Source organism: Tupaia chinensis, unplaced genomic scaffold, assembly GCF_000334495.1.
Source record: "Tupaia chinensis unplaced genomic scaffold, TupChi_1.0 Scaffold000023_1, whole genome shotgun sequence".
Lineage (NCBI taxonomy): Eukaryota > Metazoa > Chordata > Mammalia > Scandentia > Tupaiidae > Tupaia > Tupaia belangeri.
In genome coordinates this window covers 943,177-961,922 of record NW_006159453.1, presented here as the reverse complement: position 1 = coordinate 961,922, position 18,746 = coordinate 943,177, and the positions used below count along the sequence as shown (strand labels likewise).

The following is an 18,746-nucleotide window of genomic DNA, read 5'->3' as shown; positions in this document are numbered from 1 at the left end:
ATTTTCTATTGTGACATATTTAAGTCTTTTAAATATTTGGGGACAGATGTTATTTATTGAGTTATTTTATGTATTTTTCAAAAAGTATATCCACTTATCTCCTTCATGAGTGAGAGAAACAGACACACAGAACCCCCTAAAGAGTTTGATATCATGATCTACCCCTAGTGTCAGCCAGCCTCAGATCGTGGACATGTGGATGTCCAGCACACACAGGGACGTCTCCAGACAGGAACCAAAGACCTTCCCATAAGGGCCAGCCTTGCAGAACATCACATTTTACCACTGTGCCATTGTTAGTTCCGTATTTCATATTCTTGATACAAGTTCTCTGCCAGATACATGTTTTGTGACCGGCCTCTTTCACCTAATGTTTTCAGATGTCATCCATGTTGGATGTGAGTCAGTACATCAGTTCTTCTCATTACTGAGTAGCATCCCCTTGTATGAATATACCACACTTTATTTTTTCCATTCATCAATTGATGAACATCTGAGTTGCTGCTACTTTTTGACTATTATAAATGCTGCTAAGAACTTTTATATATATGTTTCTGTGTAGATCTATGTTTTTATTTCACTTATGTATTTAGGAATGGAACTGCTGATATTACATAACTGTACATTTATTTTGTTAAAGAAGTGCCAAACTGGGGCCAGCAGGTGGTGTGGTGATAAAGGGTGCTGGACTTCCACATGGCCAACCACTGTTCAAGTCCCAGACCTGGTGGCTTGCTTTCTCACTTTCTCTATCTCCCTCTTGCTCTGTCCCTCTCTGGTCAAATTAAAATAAATAGAGAAGGAAGGAAGGAAGGAAGGAAGGAAGGAAGGAAGGAAGGAAGGAAGGAAGGAAGGAAAGAAAGAAAGAAAGAAAGAAAGAAAGAAAGAAAGAAAGAAAGAAAGAAAGAAAGAAAGAGAGAGAGATAGCGAGAGAGAAAGACAGATAGAAAGAGAGGAAGAGAGAGAGAGAGAGAGAGGGAGGAAGTAAAAATAATAGTTCTTATTTTAAAAAGAAGTGCTGGGGCCAGCAGGTGGTGTAGTGGTTAGGGGCGTTGGACTCCCACATGGCCAACCACGGTTAGAGTCCTGGAACTGGCAGCTTGCTTTCTTGCTTTCTCTCTCTCTCTGTCTCACTCTAGGTAACTGAAAATAACTATGATAAATAATATAAAGGAAATAATTTTTTAAAAAGTGCCAAACTATTTTCTAAAGCAGCTGCAGTATTTTACATTCCCACTAATAATGCATCAGTTCCGGGAACCAGCAGGTGGCATGGTGGTTGAGATGCTGGACATTCTCACATGGCCAGCCACAGTTCGAATCCCCAACTTGGTGGCTAAATTTCTTGTTTTCCTTCTCTCTCTCTCTCTCTGGTCAAATTAAAATATAAATGAATAAATAAAATTAAATAAATAATTCTTTAAAAAAATAAAAAATAATGCATCAGTTCCTATTTCTCCACATCTTTGTGAATGCTTTTTTAAAAAATTATTATTATTATCATAGCCATACTAGTGAGAGTAATGTTGTATCTCTTTTTTCTTTTTTGATTTTTTTGCCATTAGGTGCATGTGTTCGCTGGAGAGAGGGGAAAATGAGAAATCACTCCCCAAGGGATGGCCACACCATAATCCCCACTCCTCTATTCGTCTTGGGATGTTGGGCACGCACGGACACACACACACACACACACACACACACACACACACACACAGAGCCCAGTGTGTTTTTTAAGCTACCAGGTCTGGGACCTGTAACTGTGGAGTAGGTCATGTGGGATGCAGTGCCTCAACCACCATACCACCTGCTGGCCCTCTCACTGGATTTTTACCTATAACTCTTTGCATTTTTGTATTACTGGTTGCTTTAGAAACTTAAAATATGTATCTTTAGGGACCAGCAGATGGTATAGAGGTTATGTTGATAGATTCCCACATGGCCGACCACAGTTTGAATTCCAGACCTGGTAGCCTGAAAATCATACTAGGTGCATGTGCCTGTGTGCCCAAGATCACAAGAGGAGTATGGAGGAGAAGGAACTGCAGCATGGCCATCCCCCTTCGGGGATGATTTCTCACTTTCCCACTCGCTGCCTCTGTCTCTCTCTCTAGTGAGCACACACTATGGTAAAAACCTCTTTAAAAAATTATCTTTAACTTAATGCAGTCTACTTAAGAATTTAAAATTCTGCACTACTACATAATTCTATTTACACCAATACTTCTTTGTGCTATTGTTATAAGCCTCACAATACAGTGCCTTTTTTTTTTTTTTTTAAGAGAGAGATTTTTGCTATAGGGTATGTGTGCTTGCCAGAGAGACAGAAAGTAAGAAAGCACCCCCCAGGGAAGGGAGATGGCTACACCGCAATCCCTTCTCCTCCATTTTCCTCTCGGGATCTTGGGCATGCATGGACATGTGTCCGGCGTGAGTCTGAAGCTTCAAGGTCTGGGACTCGAACCACAGTCGACTACATGGGAGTCCAGCTCTGTAACTATTACACCATCTGCTGGTTCTGCTTTAATTTATTTGTAAACACCAACATGTCTTTTAAAGAAATTAAGAGAAAAAGATAATATATAGGCCCAGTTGTGGAAGTACAGGGGCCACTGGAGTACACTTGAAGTGCCACTGTATAACACTGCAGCCAAGTAGGCAGGCCCAGGGATTTGGATCCCAAGTCAGCCTGAACACTTCAGGCTGGCTGAAAGGCAGGGGCTGGATGTTCGGTATCTCTCCTCTCTGTTGCTCAGAAAATAAATAAACTTAAAAAAAAAAAAGATTTACATAGCCTTATATTTATCCACTTTTTAAACATTTCTTTTTAAAATTTTTATTTCTATTTCTTTTATACATTCAATCAAGTTACTTAGCTTACAAAGTGAATATTCCAACAGGTGTACATTTCTCACCAGTCCAGTTCACCATTCTAGAAAGTTATCTTCAATAGATAATAATCCATTTCTTTGTCCCATAAATGCCTTGCCTCTCTCTCTTTTTTTTTTTTTCGGAGAGATTTTCGCTATAGGGCGCGTGCACTTGCCAGACAGACAGAGAGAGACATAGAGACAGAAAGCGAGAAATCACCCCCCAGGGGGGATGGTCACGCCGCAATCCCTTCTCCTCCATTCTCCTCTTGGGATCTTGGGCACGCACGCACACGCGCCCAGCTTGAGTTTTAAGCCACCGGGTCCAGGATGCGAATCGCGGTCGACTACATGGGAGTCCAGAGACATAGCCATTATGCTAACTACTGGTTCCTGCCTCTCTATTTTTCTCCTTAATGTCCTTCCTTAAACATTTCTATTGATCTTCATTGACTTCTGAAGATGTAAGTTACTCTCTAGTGCCATTTCCCTTCAGTTTAAAGAATTTATTTTAGTATTTCTTATACACATAGTACAGGTCTACTAATGATTAACTTTTTTTTAGGTTTGTATTTCTTTTTTATAATTTTATCCTTATTATTATTTTTTAATTTGGCACAGGGCACGTGCACTCACTAGAGACAGACAGGCAGAGAGAAAGTAAGAAAGCAAGCCATCAGGTCCAAAATTCAAACCATGGTCAGGTACCCCCTGCTATATTCTTCTTTTAAAAATTTTTTTCCTAGAGATTTATTTATTTGTTATTATTTATTTTTTAATTTGACCAGAGAAAGACAGAGAGAGACAGAAAGAGAAAGTGGAAAGCAAGCTACTGAGTCCAGGACTCAAACCACAGTCAGCATGTGAGAGACCAGCACCTCAACCACCATGCCACCTGCTAGCCCCTATCTTTTTGTTAAAAAAGAGATTTTTGCTATAGGGCTAATGTGCTTGCTGAAGAGAGTGAGAGAGACACAGAGACGAAAAACAAGAAATCACCCCTTGGAGGGATGGCCAGGTTACAATCCCCTCTCCTCCATTCTCCTCTCGGGATTTTGGGCACATATGCGCACACGCCCAGCATGTTTAAAGTTGCTGAGTTCAGGACTTGAACCATGGTTGACTACCCAGGAGTCCAGCAACACAACAATTATGCCATCTGCTGGTCCCTATTCCTCTTAAAACTAGTCTAGCAGGCAATTAATCTGGTTGGATTCAGTGTCCAAATTCTGTTTTTTCCTGCTGTCAGCAACTGCTAAAACCTCTTATCAATTCTTTTAGCTTTCAGATGCTGCCTTTTCATTGCATTCCCTAAGGTCTCTCCGTATAAATGTAAGAGTTGGGCAGATTTTAAATGCAGGTTTTGGGGTTAGTATTTGTGCTAATCCCTTCTGTCCCAAGATTTTCTCCTTAGTTCCTAGTTGTTCTGCTTGTCCTGAACCAAGTTATCCAAGACTTTGCCTCTGGAGCCAGGCACAAACTGGGGAGTAGCCTTGGACTAGTTCCTTTCTTTCCAAATTTCTTTTCGTTCTTTTCAGTACTGTCAAATAGCTGTGTAAAACACACACACACACATCCATATATATCTTAAGTACATTTTACACACACACCCATCCATATATGTGCTTCACAGAGACTTCGATAAGTTTTTATCTGTGGGAGGCTAGTGTGAGTAATCTATCATGCCATTACCAGTGTGGTTTAGCCTCAGTATACTATCACCTAAGTTGCTTTCATCCTTCATCTGCCTTCCAGAGGTTCATCTTTATCCTAATGCTAACTTTCTTAACAGAATCGGCAGTCTCCTGAGCTACATGCTTCCATCTCCAAATCCAGAAAAGGAAAAAGAGGTTATCATTAGCTAAACCACTGAACATGGTCCTGGGCTTCACTCCAACTGAATAGTTTTTAGAAAATACAACCACCTCTGAACCAAGCACTTGGGTCAGTAAAACACCATGAGCTGAGTGGTTTAGGCTTAGATTACTGGCTATCTCCTCCCTCCTGTTCCATTCCTTCTTTCTGACTCATCAAAGGCCTAAAACCCCAGTTTTAAGCTCCTGCTGCTTTCTTTTTCTTTTTTCTTTTGGAGAGGTTTTTCGCTATAGGGTGCGTGCGCTCGCCAGACAGACAGAGACAGATAGACAGAAAGCGAGAAATCACCCCCCGGGGGGATGGTCACGCCGCAATACCTTCTCCTCCATTCTCCTCTGGGGATCTTGGGCACGTATGCACACACGCCTGGAGTGAGTTTTAAGCCACTGGGTCCGGGACTCAAACCGTGGTCGACTACGTGGGAGTCCAGCGACATAGCCATTACGCTAACTGCTGGTTCCCTCCTGCTGCTTTCTTAGGCCAGGGGAGTGGGGCAGTTCTGTACCTTTCTGAAGGGCATCATAGCATTCTGAGGCTCCCAACTTTAAAGACACTGATCAGTTCCAAGTCTTTGACTCTCACAGGCCTGAAGCCTTTTCTCTTCACCTCATGGAGGCCCTAAAATTACAGCTCCTACTCTCCACTGCCCATTTTGGCTTTGCTTCCCTTTCATATCTGCGTGTTAGTCTCCTCCTCATTTCCAGTATCTGGGTCTTCTAATAGCAGCTTAATCCATGTTCAGTAACTTTCCTTAGCCGTCATGACGCAGTATTCCGGTTCACTTAATACACATGGCCCTTCATAGTAACTGCCCCTTAGATTCATAACCTGCACACCCCAAATGTTTTTTGTGATTTTTTGATTATGCCATGCTGCTTCTTACCACTATGTCCTTTCAGATAGTTTTGTCTATATAACATATTATCTCTTCAAGGTCCCTATTCTCGCACATACAAATTTTTATCCATTATTTTTAACTGCTATTCTCTCTAAATATCTCAAGCCAAGCATGACCTCTGAGAATCCTTCTCTATCACTCCCTTCTTTATCTCGACCCAGACTAAGACAGTCCTTTCCTGGGTCAAGTAACACTCTACACACTGACACAGCAAATAATACTCCAATTATTGATTTACTTTCCTCACTAGAGTATACACTCCTTGCAAGAAATACGTCTTATGTAATTTATTACTTCTAGTACTTCACTCCTTCTTTGGCACATAGGCGGTATTAAACAAATATTTGTTAAATGAATAGATTTAGAGATGTGTTTTCTTATTTTTTAAATAAATAGACCTTTTAGGCTAATTCGAGATGTATACAAAAATTTAGCAGAAAATACAGAGAGTTCTCATGGAATTGCCAAAACTTGGAAGTAAGCACAATGTCCTTTAATGGGTAAATGGATAAATTAATCACAGTCCATCCAGACAATGGAATATTATTCAGGGCTAAATAGAGATGACCAATCACGCCATGAAAAGAAATGGGAAAAAGTTAAATACATATTACTAAGTAAAAGAAGCCAATCCAAAAAGGCTACATATTGTTGAATCCCAACTATATGACATTCTGGAAAAGGCAAAATTGTGGAGACATTAAAAGGTAAGTGTTTGCCTGGGAGTGGAGGGAGAGAGGGATGAATAGAGCATGGAGGATTTTTAAAGCAGTGAAATTGTCCTGTATGATACTATAATATTAGATTCAAGTCATTATACATTTGTGAACCCCCATATAAGGTAAACTGCCAAGAATGAACACTAATATAGCCTATGGACCTTGGGTGACAGTGATGTGTCAAAGCAGCTCTAACGGTACCACTCCAGTGCAGTATGCCAGGAGCGTAGCAGGTGTACTTGTGTGGGTATGAAGTACACACTGGAACTCTATGTTTTCTACTCAACTTTGCTGTAACTCTTAAACTGCTTTAAAAATCAAGTCTTTTTGTCTTTTGCCTCATGCGCTCACCAAAGAAAAAGGCAGAGAGAGAAAAAGATATGGAGAAAACACCTCTCAATGGGCATGGTCACACCATAATCCCTACTCCATCTCTCCACCCCATCAGAATTTTGAGCTTGCATGCACATACACCTGATGTGTTTTTCAAGTCACCAAGGCCAGGAATCAAAGCATGGTCAGCCATGTGAGATCCAGCTCCCTTAACTACCAGACCCAGGAGCTAGCCCAAACCTCCTCTTCCATGCCTCCCCCTCCTTCTTCTTTTGGTCTTTAAATTAAAAAACTAAATGAACATCTCAAAAAGAAAAACAACAGCAAAAGAAACAGAAATTTAAAAACCCAAGTTAGTAAAAAGAAAGAAAAAATAAAAACAGAAACTAATAAAAAAAAGAACCTAAAATAAAGAGCAAACAAATCAAATTCTGTTTCTTAGAAAAAAAATTCCAGGGGCCAGTTGGTGGCATGGTGGTTAAGGCACTGGACTCCCACAAGGTCAACGGCATCTTGAGTCCTGGACCTGGTGGCTTGGTTTCTCACCTTCTTTCTCTCTTTCTCCCTGGTCAATTAAAAAAACAAAACAAAACAAAACAAAACAAAACAAATAAAATTCTTAAAAAAAAAAAAAAGAAAGAAATTTCTAGAAAATGTGATTAGTTTATATACCCAAAAACTAAAGAAAAAATGAAGTCAAGGAGGCAAGCAGGCATGGTCAATAGCATACAAAGCCACAACAAAGTAAAGTACAATTAGGATGGAAAATTGTGTGATGAATTTGACAACAAGGAGATCATTCATAACCTTAGCAAAAATAATTTAAGTAGGATGGAATTAAGTAGAACATATTCCTTAATGAAAAAAATCCTGGATGTTGTTAACATTAATGCTATTATTCATCTTCAGGAAGCTAAATTTTATTTATTTTTACCTTCACACAGTCTCATATGTAGATACAACAATATTTGCTAAGTTAAATCAGTTGGATAGAAAAGAAAGAACAACATATAGAAGGCTTTAAAATACTTATGGTAAAAAAATTAATTAATTAATTAATTTTAAAAAGGGACCAGCAGTTAGTGTAATGGCTGTCACTGAACTCCCATGTAGCTGACCGCAGTTTGAGTCCAGTGGCTTGAACTCACACCGGGCGCGTGTGCGTGCGTGCCCAAGATCCCGAGAGGAGAATGGAGGAGAAGAGATTGAAGTGTGGCCATCCCCCCCTGGGGGGTGATTTCTCACTTTCTGTCTCTCTGTCTGTCTCTGTCTTTCTGGCGAGCACATGTGCCCTATAGCGGAAACCTCTCAAAAAAAAATAAAATGCTTATGGTATTGAGACTTGAATGAAGAACTTTTAAGATTTCTAAGCGGCTGAGTAGTGGCACAATAGTAAAACACAACATCCTGCAAAGCTAATCCACATGAGTGGTTCTGAGTTTGGGTCAGACACCTCCCTGAGTATGCCAGGCACAGTTGTGCCCATGATCCAGATCTGGCAAAGTCTGGGGGTAGACTTTGGCACCACGATCCTATTGAGGGTGCTGTCTCTGTTTCTCACACTGCTGAAGAAATAATTTTTTAAAATTAGTTTTAAGATTTCCGGGGGCCAGCAGATGATGTAACGGTCAAGGCTATGGATCCCATGGTTTTACGTGCCATGCCAGGCATGTGTGCGTGTGTGCCCACTTTTGCAAAAGAAGAATGGAAGAGAAGGGACTAAGGTGTGGTCATCTCCCCTGGGGGGGGGGGTGATTTCTCACTTTGTCTTTTTGTCTCTCTAGCAAGCACACGCGCTCTATAGCAAAAGTCTCTCCAAATAAAAAAAAGGAAGTTTTAAGGTTTCTAGACAGATATACAGCATGGTAAAATTGGTGTTTAAAGATTAATCTGGATGTTAGCCTAATAATTTCGAAAGGGAATATTAAGAGCAGGGGGACTAGCTAGGAAGCTGTTGCAATCTAGGCCCTGCCTGGATTAGGAGAGGCCAAATGCAAGAAAGATAAAGAGTACGATCTGAGAGACATTATGAAGGTAAAATTATTAGGATCAGTCAATAAATGGAATGGAAGTTAGAAGAAAAGAATGTGGAAAGTATTTAGAAGACTGAAAGAATGAAGATAATGAAGAATACAGATCAGTGGTGACACACAATGGCATTTTAATAAATGCAACCTCAACTGGATTTAGTTTTTTTTTTTTTTTGGAGAGGTTTTTGCTATAGGGTGCGTGCGCTTGCCAGAAAGACAGAGAGAGACAGAGAGAAATTACCCTCCCCAGAGGAGATGGCCATGCCGCAATCCCCTCTCCTCCATTCTCCACTCGAGATCTTGTACACGCATACACACTCACCCGGCGTGAATTTAAGCCACCAGATAGATCTGGGACTCAAACTGCGGTCATTACATGGGAGTCCAGCAACATAACCATTATGCCAACTGCTGGTCCCTAAATGGATTTACTTCTATAGTTGAAGGAATTTGGGTATTTAAATTCTTGGCATATAACTTTTTGTCACAAAATAAACTTTCTGAAACAAATGAATTTTAAAGCCAGATGTTAATTAGAATCTTTACCCTATAAATGAATGAAAACAGTGGTGAATTTATACAAATTCAGATACTTTTATCTTTATTTCCAGATGGTAAGATAATGGAATAGTCTTGAAATGACTTGTACGATGTGTCAATTTTTCATAAAATATTTTTTGTTAAGTTTAAAGCTAGATTAGTTTAAAATCAAAGAGCATCAGAAAGTGTAAAATGACAAATCTGACAAGACATTCAAATTTATATACATATATGTTTTCAATTTGTGTAAGCATACACAGCTTAAATACATTTCCTGAGTCAGCAGACACTGTGGAAGGTTTCTCACCTTCTTCTTTTCATTTTGGCTCATCTCCACCCTCAAAAACATCGTGAAACACAGATAGCATGGAAACAAATGAACATGAGCTATCTCTGAGAAAATTCAGAATCAAACAGCTCAGCATTCTTCTTTTTCACTAAAGTATGCACTGCACCACAAAATTAAACAGACATCTCTAGGGATACAGATCTGCCAAGAGTGTTTCTGGCAAAAATAAAATCTGGCTCTTCTCCAGACGGCTATCCATGGACAACAGTGGCTGTTCTGCAGATGGAGATTGATTGCTGGTGGGCAGGTCTGTGGTTACTTAGTAGTGTCAAGATGAAGAATATTAGGCACAGATCATTTTCATGTCCAAAGACTTCTGACAACAAATTTGCTCTGCCTAACTTCTCACATTTAGCAATAATGAGAGTTATTTACTGTTATTTACATAATTTTAGTCCTATTCCTTTATGTTACGGACAAGCAAAGTGAAGCCCAAAGAAGTTTAGCCCATTTGTCCAAAATCACACTAGTTGGTGACAGGACAAAATGTATATCTTGGGACCAGCAGATGGCACAATGGTTACATTGCTGGACTCCCACATAGTCAACTGCAGTTCAAGTCCGGGGCCTGGCCGCTTAAAACTCATGTCAGGTGCATGACCAAAATCCCGAAAGGAGAATGGAGGAGGAGGGTTTGCAGTGTGGCCAACTCCCAGGGGGTGATTTCTCACGTTCTGTCTCTCTGTTTCTCTCTTCAGCAAGAGCTTATGCCCTATAGCCGAAAGTCAAAAAAAAAAAAAAAAAAAAAAAGAAAAGAAAGAAAGAAAGATTAGGTATTGAGACTTCTAGTTCAATAATCTTTCAATATTGAGTAATGCCTTAAAATCTTCTAAATATCAAAAAAAAAATATGTTCTGGGCCAGCATGTAGCATGGAGATTAAGGTACTGGATCCCACATGGTCAATTGTATGGTAGGAGTCCCAGATCCAGAGGCTTGAAAAATCATGCCAGGTGCAAGTGTGTACCCAAAATCCCAAAGGAGAACGGAAAAAAAAGGATTGTGGCATAGTTGCAATCACCCCCTTGGGAGGTAATCTCTCATTTTCCCTCTCCTTCGGTCTCTCTCTGGCAAACACATGCACCCTCTAGCAAAAAAAAATTAAAAATAAAAAAATAAAAGCCCTAAAATAATAATAATAACATGTAACTCACATTTCAGAATATTTTTATCTAAGTCTTCAAAATCTTTAAAATTTTAAAGTCATGGGTAGGCTTTTTCCCATTCAGTATTTTGCTAAAAATGGCAACATATTTTTACTCTGCATTAAAATATACAGAATAGTTTTCATTTATTTATTTATTTAGAGAGATTTCTGCTATAGGGAGCATGTGCTCACCAGAAGAGAGACAGAAAGTGAGAAATCACCCCCAGTGGAGATAGTCACATCATAATCCCCTCTTCCACTCTCCTCGCAAGATGCCAGGCACACAATCACATGTACCTGGCATGAGTTTGAAGCTGCCGGGTCTGAGACTCAAACCATGGCCAGCCATGTGGGAACCCAGTGCTTTAACCATCATGATACCTGCTGGCCCCCAGAACAGTTTTTAAAAAGACTGTATTTCAAGTTCCATATTCATCTGAGTTAAGTGAGATTTAAAACTGTTTATTTTTTAATAATTTAAAAATTTTACTTATCATTATTATTTTTTAATTATTGTATTTAACTTATTTATTTATTTCTATTTTGACCAGAAAGGAACAGAGTGAGAGAGAGACGGAAAGTGGGAAAGCAAGCCACCAAGTCCGGGATTTGGACCACTGTCAGCCATGTGGGACTCTAGTGCCCTTAACTACCATGCCACCTGCTGGTCCCTATTATTATTATTTAAAATTTGCTACAGGGTGCATGTGCTCACTGGAGAGAAAGAGAGAAAATGAAAAAATAAGCCACCAGGTCCAGTACTCGAACCATGGTTGGCCATGTGGGAGTTCAGTGCCTTAACCACCATGCCGCACGCTGGCCCCAGAACTGTTTTTTTAAAGCTAGTAAAACATTGAGGGAGAGGAAGAAGATGGGGGAGGGGGGAGAAGGAGAGAACCATTTAACAGATATAAAAATGAAAAATTATCTGTTGATGATAATGTATATGGTAATATTGTTGACTAATATGCACTGTACATGCTAGGAAAACCATTTTGTATGCTAGAAAGAGGTACAGTAATTAAATGTAAATATTTTGAAAGTAATAAATAAATAAACTATTAAGACACAATTAAGAATTCTAAATCTTTAAATTTGGGAAGTGTTTTTTTATTATGATACAATATGTTTATTAATTTTTTTAAAAAAATTAAGAATTGTTTGTTTAATTTTATTACTATTTTTTTAAATTTGATCAGAGAGAGAAAGGGAAAGTGAGAAAGCAAACCACTAGGTCTAAGATTCAAACCAGAGTCAGCCATGTGGGAGTCCAGCATCTTAACTGCCATGCTGCCTGCCAGTCCTGGTCCAACATATTTAAAAGGAGGGAGAGGCTCACTGAAAGTAGGGTCACAAGATAAGATTTAATTCTCAGCTCTACTCTTTTCTTTTTTTTTTTTTTTTTGGAGAGGTTTTTGCTATAGGGCGCATGCGTTCACCAGAAAGAGAGACAGAAAGCAAGAAATCACCCCCCATGGGGGATGGCCATGCCGCAATCCTTTCTCCTCCATTCTCCTCTCGGGATCTTGGGCATGTACACACACACGCCCGGTGTGAGTTTAAGCTGCCTGGCCCGGGACTCAAACTGCAGTCGACTACATGGGAGTGCAGCGACATAGCCATTATGCTAACTGCTGGTCCCTCAGCTCTACTCTTGATTAGCTTTCTGGCTTAAGCCTATTCTGTCCTTATCTGTAGTACAACAGGTTGGATCAAGATCACTAACATTAATTTTATCATTTAAAATATGATCCCAGAGGCCTGCAGATGGTGGTTACATCATAGTGGTTACATCACTGAACTCTCACACAGCCAATTGCGGTTCGAATACTGGACCCAGTGGCTTTTAAATGGCTTGAAAATCATGCCAGCCGTGTGTGTGTGTGTGTGTGTGTGTGTGTGTGTGTGTACCCCCAAGATCCTGGGAGGAGAATGGAGGAAAAGGGATTGTGGCATGGCCATACCCCCTGGGATGGAGGTGATTTCTCACATTCCCTCACTGTCTGTCTCTGTCTCTCTCTCTCTCTCTGGAGAAGGCACACACCCTAAGGCAAATAAAATATCATTCCAGATAACTCAAAAATAAGATCTTAACTTATCCTTATTGTCTTATAACTTATTCAAATAATAGGACAAAGAAATAAACATATGGTCCATACCCAGGTGAAAAAGTTAAAACACAGGAAAGCTCTCTACTATAAAACAGCCATCACTGATTTGGCTCTGCTAGAGTTAGAGAGAAAAACAATACTGTCAGAAAAATATCGTACACAGCTGAGATTATAGAGATTTGGTTCAACTTTCTGCACTCATTTGACTAACAGATGGTATTGAAAACCTAAGTACAGGTCTCTGAAGGTGGAAAAGAGAAGAACATAAAAGTTTAGAGCAGTTGTTTTAGTTCAGTTCTGCCAGAATCACCATAACAAGTACTATGTGCTGTTTCAGATATCAAGAGCCTTTACCTAGTGCTTTACCAAATGCTGTTATATTTGGCCCTGGAAGATTTATTATAGGTTAAGTCCATTCAGCTAATAGGTTATTTGTGGAGAAGGATCTACCAATAGTAGAAACAACTTTTACCCTCACTTTTCTACTACCTGACATGACTATTATTCACACAGACTATAGGTGTCATTATTTGCAATTCACCGCTAGCTACTCTAGGGAAAACCAAAAAAGTATTATCACGGTCCCTGTACCCACCAGCTGTCAAAAGGTGACAGTTGAGTAGATCATGCAAATTTGAAGACCGTTGCATTACATTATTAAATTCTTACCAGTTTTTCTGTCCAATTTAATTGCCTTTAGGTCCTTTGTCTCATAGCTAACAGGTATAAAACAGAAAGGTTCATTTGTGAAGTATTAGAAAAAGGCATCCTAAAGAGCTAATCCAATTGATGGTTGTAAGAGGAAAACATACGGAACAGGAGGTTACCAAGATCTGTGAGTTTCACACTCCTCCAAGCTCTAGCTCACTTGCGGGACGGCAGATACCTTGTTCCAAGCACACACTGAAGCCTAACATCCCTTTGACAGAATAAACTGTATTCCGGGGCTCTATTTCTCAGGGTTGGTTTATCTAGAACTGTCTGGTAAAGATGGTTGGATTAGGGTGATAAGGCAACTGGGTTACTGGTTTTACCAAAATATTTATAAAGCTAATGAGCTGTTATGAATAGGGTCCACCCCCGTATTAAACTGGAACAATTCTTGAAAACCTTAAAATAATTTTAACAGTATACGAATCAAAATTAAATACTAAATTTATAAATGAAAGTACTTTGTAAGTTGTTCTATAAATGTTAGGCATGATTAGTATTAATAGTCTTAATGTTTTAAAACCTTTCACATAAAGACCAAACTGGATATTGTCAGATCTCTCTCTCTCTAATAACTCTGAACTCTCTCCTAGCACATTAAATGGTGGTGACTAACCTATCACAGATCACTTACAAGCATGACTACGCAGTTACTCATGTTACACTTCCATCCAATGCCAGCAGATGTGACGTTCGCCTTGTGGGGATCTGCTTTACTTTGTATAGACTAAATGGTGAATCAATTAAGAAAAGGGCACCTTAAAACGATCTTTCAGCCTCCTTTTGAGTTAGGATTCAACTCATTCTATTGGTGAATAACCCAACGATTGCCAAAGTATTCATACTGCTTTCCAAAAAAAAAAAAATCTCAGCACTGGATCATTTGACTATTCACTGAAAAAAATTACACCATACACTTCTGGATGGACTGCAGTTCTAAATGTGAAAGACAATAAAACTCTTAGAGAAAATCACAGACTATCTCTGTGACCTCAGAATATTTAAAGTATCTGCCCTCTTAAACAGGATACAAAAACACTGATCATAAAAGAAAAAAATGATAACTTTGATTATATTATGAATTTCTGTATATCAAACGATAACTTTTTTTTTGAGAGGTTTTTCGCTATAGGGCGCGTGCGCTTGCCAGACAGACAGAGAGAGACATAGAGACAGAAAGCGAGAAATCACCCCCCAGGGGGGATGGTCACGCCGCAATCCCTTCTCCTCCATTCTCCTCTCGGGATCCTGGGCACGCACGCACATGCGCCCGGCGTGAGTTTTAAGCCACCGGGTCCGAGACAGGAACCACGGTCGACTACGTGGGAGTCCAGCGACATAGCCATTATGCTAACTGCTGGTTCCCCCAAACAATAACTTTTTTAAAAGAATTATTTTTTATTTATTCATTTATTTATTTTAATTTGACCAGAGAGAGAGGGAAAGTGAGAAAGCAAGGCACCAGGTCCAGGACTCAAACCACAGACGGCCAAACAGGAGAGTCCAGTGCCTTAACCACCATGCCACCTGCTGGTCCCCAGGATAATGTTAATAGGACAAAATGACAACCTAAGGAAGTGGAAGAAGATATAATGAGAATATATTTGGCAAAGGATGATGAAGAGAATTCTATGCATCAATAAGAAAAATATATAGATCTGGGACCAGCAGTTGGCGTGATGGCTATGTAGCTGGACTACCATGTAGCTGACAGTGTGGTTTGAGTCCCAGACCCGGTGGCTTAAACTCACACCGGGCACGTGTGCGCATGTGTCCAAGATCTCAAGAGGAGAGTGGAGGAGAAGCGATTGTGGTGTGGCCATCCCCCTGGGTGGGTGATTTCTCGCTTTCTATCTCTCTGTCTCTCTCTGTCTTTCTGGCGACTATAGCAAAAACCTCTCAAAAACAAAACAAAAAGAAAAAGAAAAATATATAAATTACTGAAAAAGAAATATTAGGCCAGCCCCACTCAGCAGTGACTGAGTGCTATACAGAAGGAACCAGATCCTTTACATATCTGATTACAGTTTTGGTTCCGGCCCCTGAGACTTGAATAACACACCAGATGTGTGGCATGCATGCCTGGCATCCTGGTGGGATGGAGAAATGGAGGAAAACGAACTGCAGCATGAACGCACTCTATTAGGGGTTGCCATTTCTCTTTTTGGTGAACTCAAGAGCTCCATGGTAATTTAAAAAAAAAAAAAAAGACAAGAAAAGAAAAGAAATACAAACAAAAGACCTGAACTTGTATAACTTTATAAAAGAGAACAATCAAATGGCAAAGCAACCTGAAAAGATGCCCAACCTCATTAGTCATCAGAAAAATGCAAACTAAAACCACAATGTAGGGGCCAGCAGGTGGCGTGGAGGTTAAGGTGCTGGATCCCACATGGCTGGTTGTGCAGTTTGAGTCCTGGACCCAGAGACCTGAAAATCATGCCAGGCACCTGTGCATGTGTGTCCAAAATCCTGAGAGAAGACTAGAAGAGAAAGGATTGTGGTATGGCTACCCCCTCTGGGGGCTGATTTCTCTCTCTCTTTTTCTCTCTCACTTTATCTCTCTATGATGTGCACACATGCCCTATAATAAAAACAACCCCCCCCCAAAAAAAACAAAACAAAACAAAAAAACTACAATGTGGGCCAGCCTATGCTATGGTGATTAAGATGGTTGAATCCCATGGCCAACTGCACAGTTCAAATTCTGGAACTGTGGCTTGATGAACATGCAAGGCACATGTGTATGCATGCCTGCAATCCCAAAGGAGGAAGAAATGGAGGAGAAAGGGACTGTAGTGTGACCACTCCCCATGGTGGGTGCCTTCTCACTTCTCCAACATCCCCTCTTCTGATGGACTAAAACAGATTATAAGAAAAATGGAATATGTTAGGTTAAGATGCATCCCATAGGCCTATCTCACCCAGCCCATAGAACAGAGTAAAAAAAAACAAGGATTTAACAAACACGCTGTTCTGCATCTGTAAAGTGCTTGTGTTACAGCCTTGCCAGAAACTTTAACAACTCTTGCAGCACTTCCTCCCTCACAAGTCTTCCTCCCTTTGAAAACCCCTGCTCCACCCTTTGCAGACTCTTCCCCAAAGTTTGGAAATTCCCTTGTGGTTTTTGAGCTTAAATGCGCTGCAAAGCTGTGGGTCTGGGCTGTCATCCTAAAAATGCTGCCCTGCCAGTGGCAGAGGTGACAGCTCCTAGCCAGGGTGGCAATCTCTGGCCAGGAATAAAGACTCTTACAACTAATTTCTCAATCTTCATAATATCTCGCACCACAACACTCTCTCTCTGGCTTTCTCTGGTGAGTGCATGTGTCCTCTGGTAAAATTAAAAGCAAAACAAAACCACAATGTGCTGTCACTCTACACCCATCAGAACATCTAAAATTTAGAAGATGTGAAATACCAAATATTGGTGAAGACATGGAGCAACTGGAACTCTCATACACTGCTTGCTCTGGTCTGAACATCTGTGTCCTCTCTAGAATTCATGTCAATACTGAATTTCCAATGCAATAGCATTAAGAGGTGGGGACTTTAGAAGAGGCCATGAGCGCTTCATGAATGGGTTTAAGGACATGGTGACTGGTCCTTCTTTGCCTTTCCACCTTCTAATATATGAAGATAACACTGCAAAAATACATGATCAATGAAATAAACCCTCACCAGACTCTGAGCCTTGATTTCTTGGCCTCCAGAATGATGAGACATTAATTTCTATTATTTGTCATCTATTCTTTCTTTAAGTTTATGTTATTTCACTTATGATAGAGGGGGTGTGCACACAGGAGAGAGACAAGGAGAAACATCCTTGACAGACTCTCATTACACCATGCTCTTCTTCCCCAGCCCTCTAGCTCTTCAGGATCTTGGGTACACGTGCACACACCCAGTATGGTACAGGGCAACTAGGCAGGCGATTCAAACCCAGTCAGCCTGTGGCTTCCAGCACTGTTGGCTACTGAGTGCAGCAGCTAGGCTGGGCCAGACTTTCTATTATTTAAAAACTGCCCATTCTCAGGGCACAAGTGGACTAAGATACTACTGGTATTTGTGGAGCCTGAGAAAAAGTTTATGGAACCCTGACACTGCAACCACTAATCACTGAATGGGTGGCTCTTTCTGAATCAGTATTTAGTCTCTGTCTACTCCATGGACACTTCTAGCACCAAGTCCAGTGGGACCACTATGTGGACCTCTCTGGGGCTGCCTCCTGTGCCTCTACTGGGACTAAGCCTCTCTCCTACCATCTTAGCCACACTAACAATAAAGTTGTCGTAAGTCTGATGAATGAACAAAAAACCTAATAGAATATTTTAGAAAACTGATTGTAATTATGTATTAAAACTGAACACGGAGGGCCAACAGGTGGTGTGGTGGTGAAGGCACTGGATTCCCACATGGCGACTGCAGTTAAGTCCCAGACCTCACTTTCCCTTTCTCTCTCTCTCTAGTCAAATTTTAAAATAATAATAATAAATTAAGTAAATTTTTTTTTCAAAAAATGTACATAGGGGAAGATGCTGGTCAAGTAATACAAAATTTCATTAAGAAGGAATAAGTTCAGGAGATTTTTAAAAAAATTCCTGATAGAATGCACGCACCTACAAAAGAGATAGGGTAACCTCCACAAAATCTGGTCAAGCTGCGATCTCCCTCCTCCAGCTCATCTGGATCTTGGGCACCACACCACGTGCCTGGCATGTCTTCAGGCCAACTAGACTGGAAATTTGAACAATGGTTGCCATGTGGCTTCCAATACTGCAGTGGAGTATGCTATGGAATGCACCATAGAGGTTGGGCCAGGAAAACCATTACGTAACACAGTGACTATAATAACAATGTAACGTATTGGCTTCTAGAGTGCTGATAAGGTTCTATTTCTTGAGCACATGCATAATTTTACATATGAGTGTTACACTTCAATATAAAGTTAAAAAGGAGGAACCACCAGGTGGCATGGTGGTTAAAGGCACTAGACTCCCCCCACATGGCCAACCACAGTTCAAGTCTTGGACCTGGTAGCTTGAAAAATCACACTGGGTACATGTCGTGTGCATGGCCAAAATCCCAAGGGAAGAATGGAAGAGAAGAGAATAAGTCATGAACATCCCCCTTGGAAGGTGATTTCTCACTTTTTCTTTGTCTCTCTTTC

General features: G+C 40.4%; 1 protein-coding gene across 1 annotated transcript in view; it reads right to left on the bottom strand.

The window, feature by feature from the left end:
• Positions 1–18,367, bottom strand: part of DIPK1A (divergent protein kinase domain 1A) — an 89,044-nt gene extending 70,677 nt beyond the window's left edge. The window contains exon 1 of the mRNA XM_006140144.3: positions 18,196–18,367. The gene's annotated coding sequence lies outside the window, so the exon portion shown is untranslated. The remainder of the gene's footprint in view (positions 1–18,195) is intronic.
• Positions 18,368–18,746: the final 379 nt, after the last annotated feature.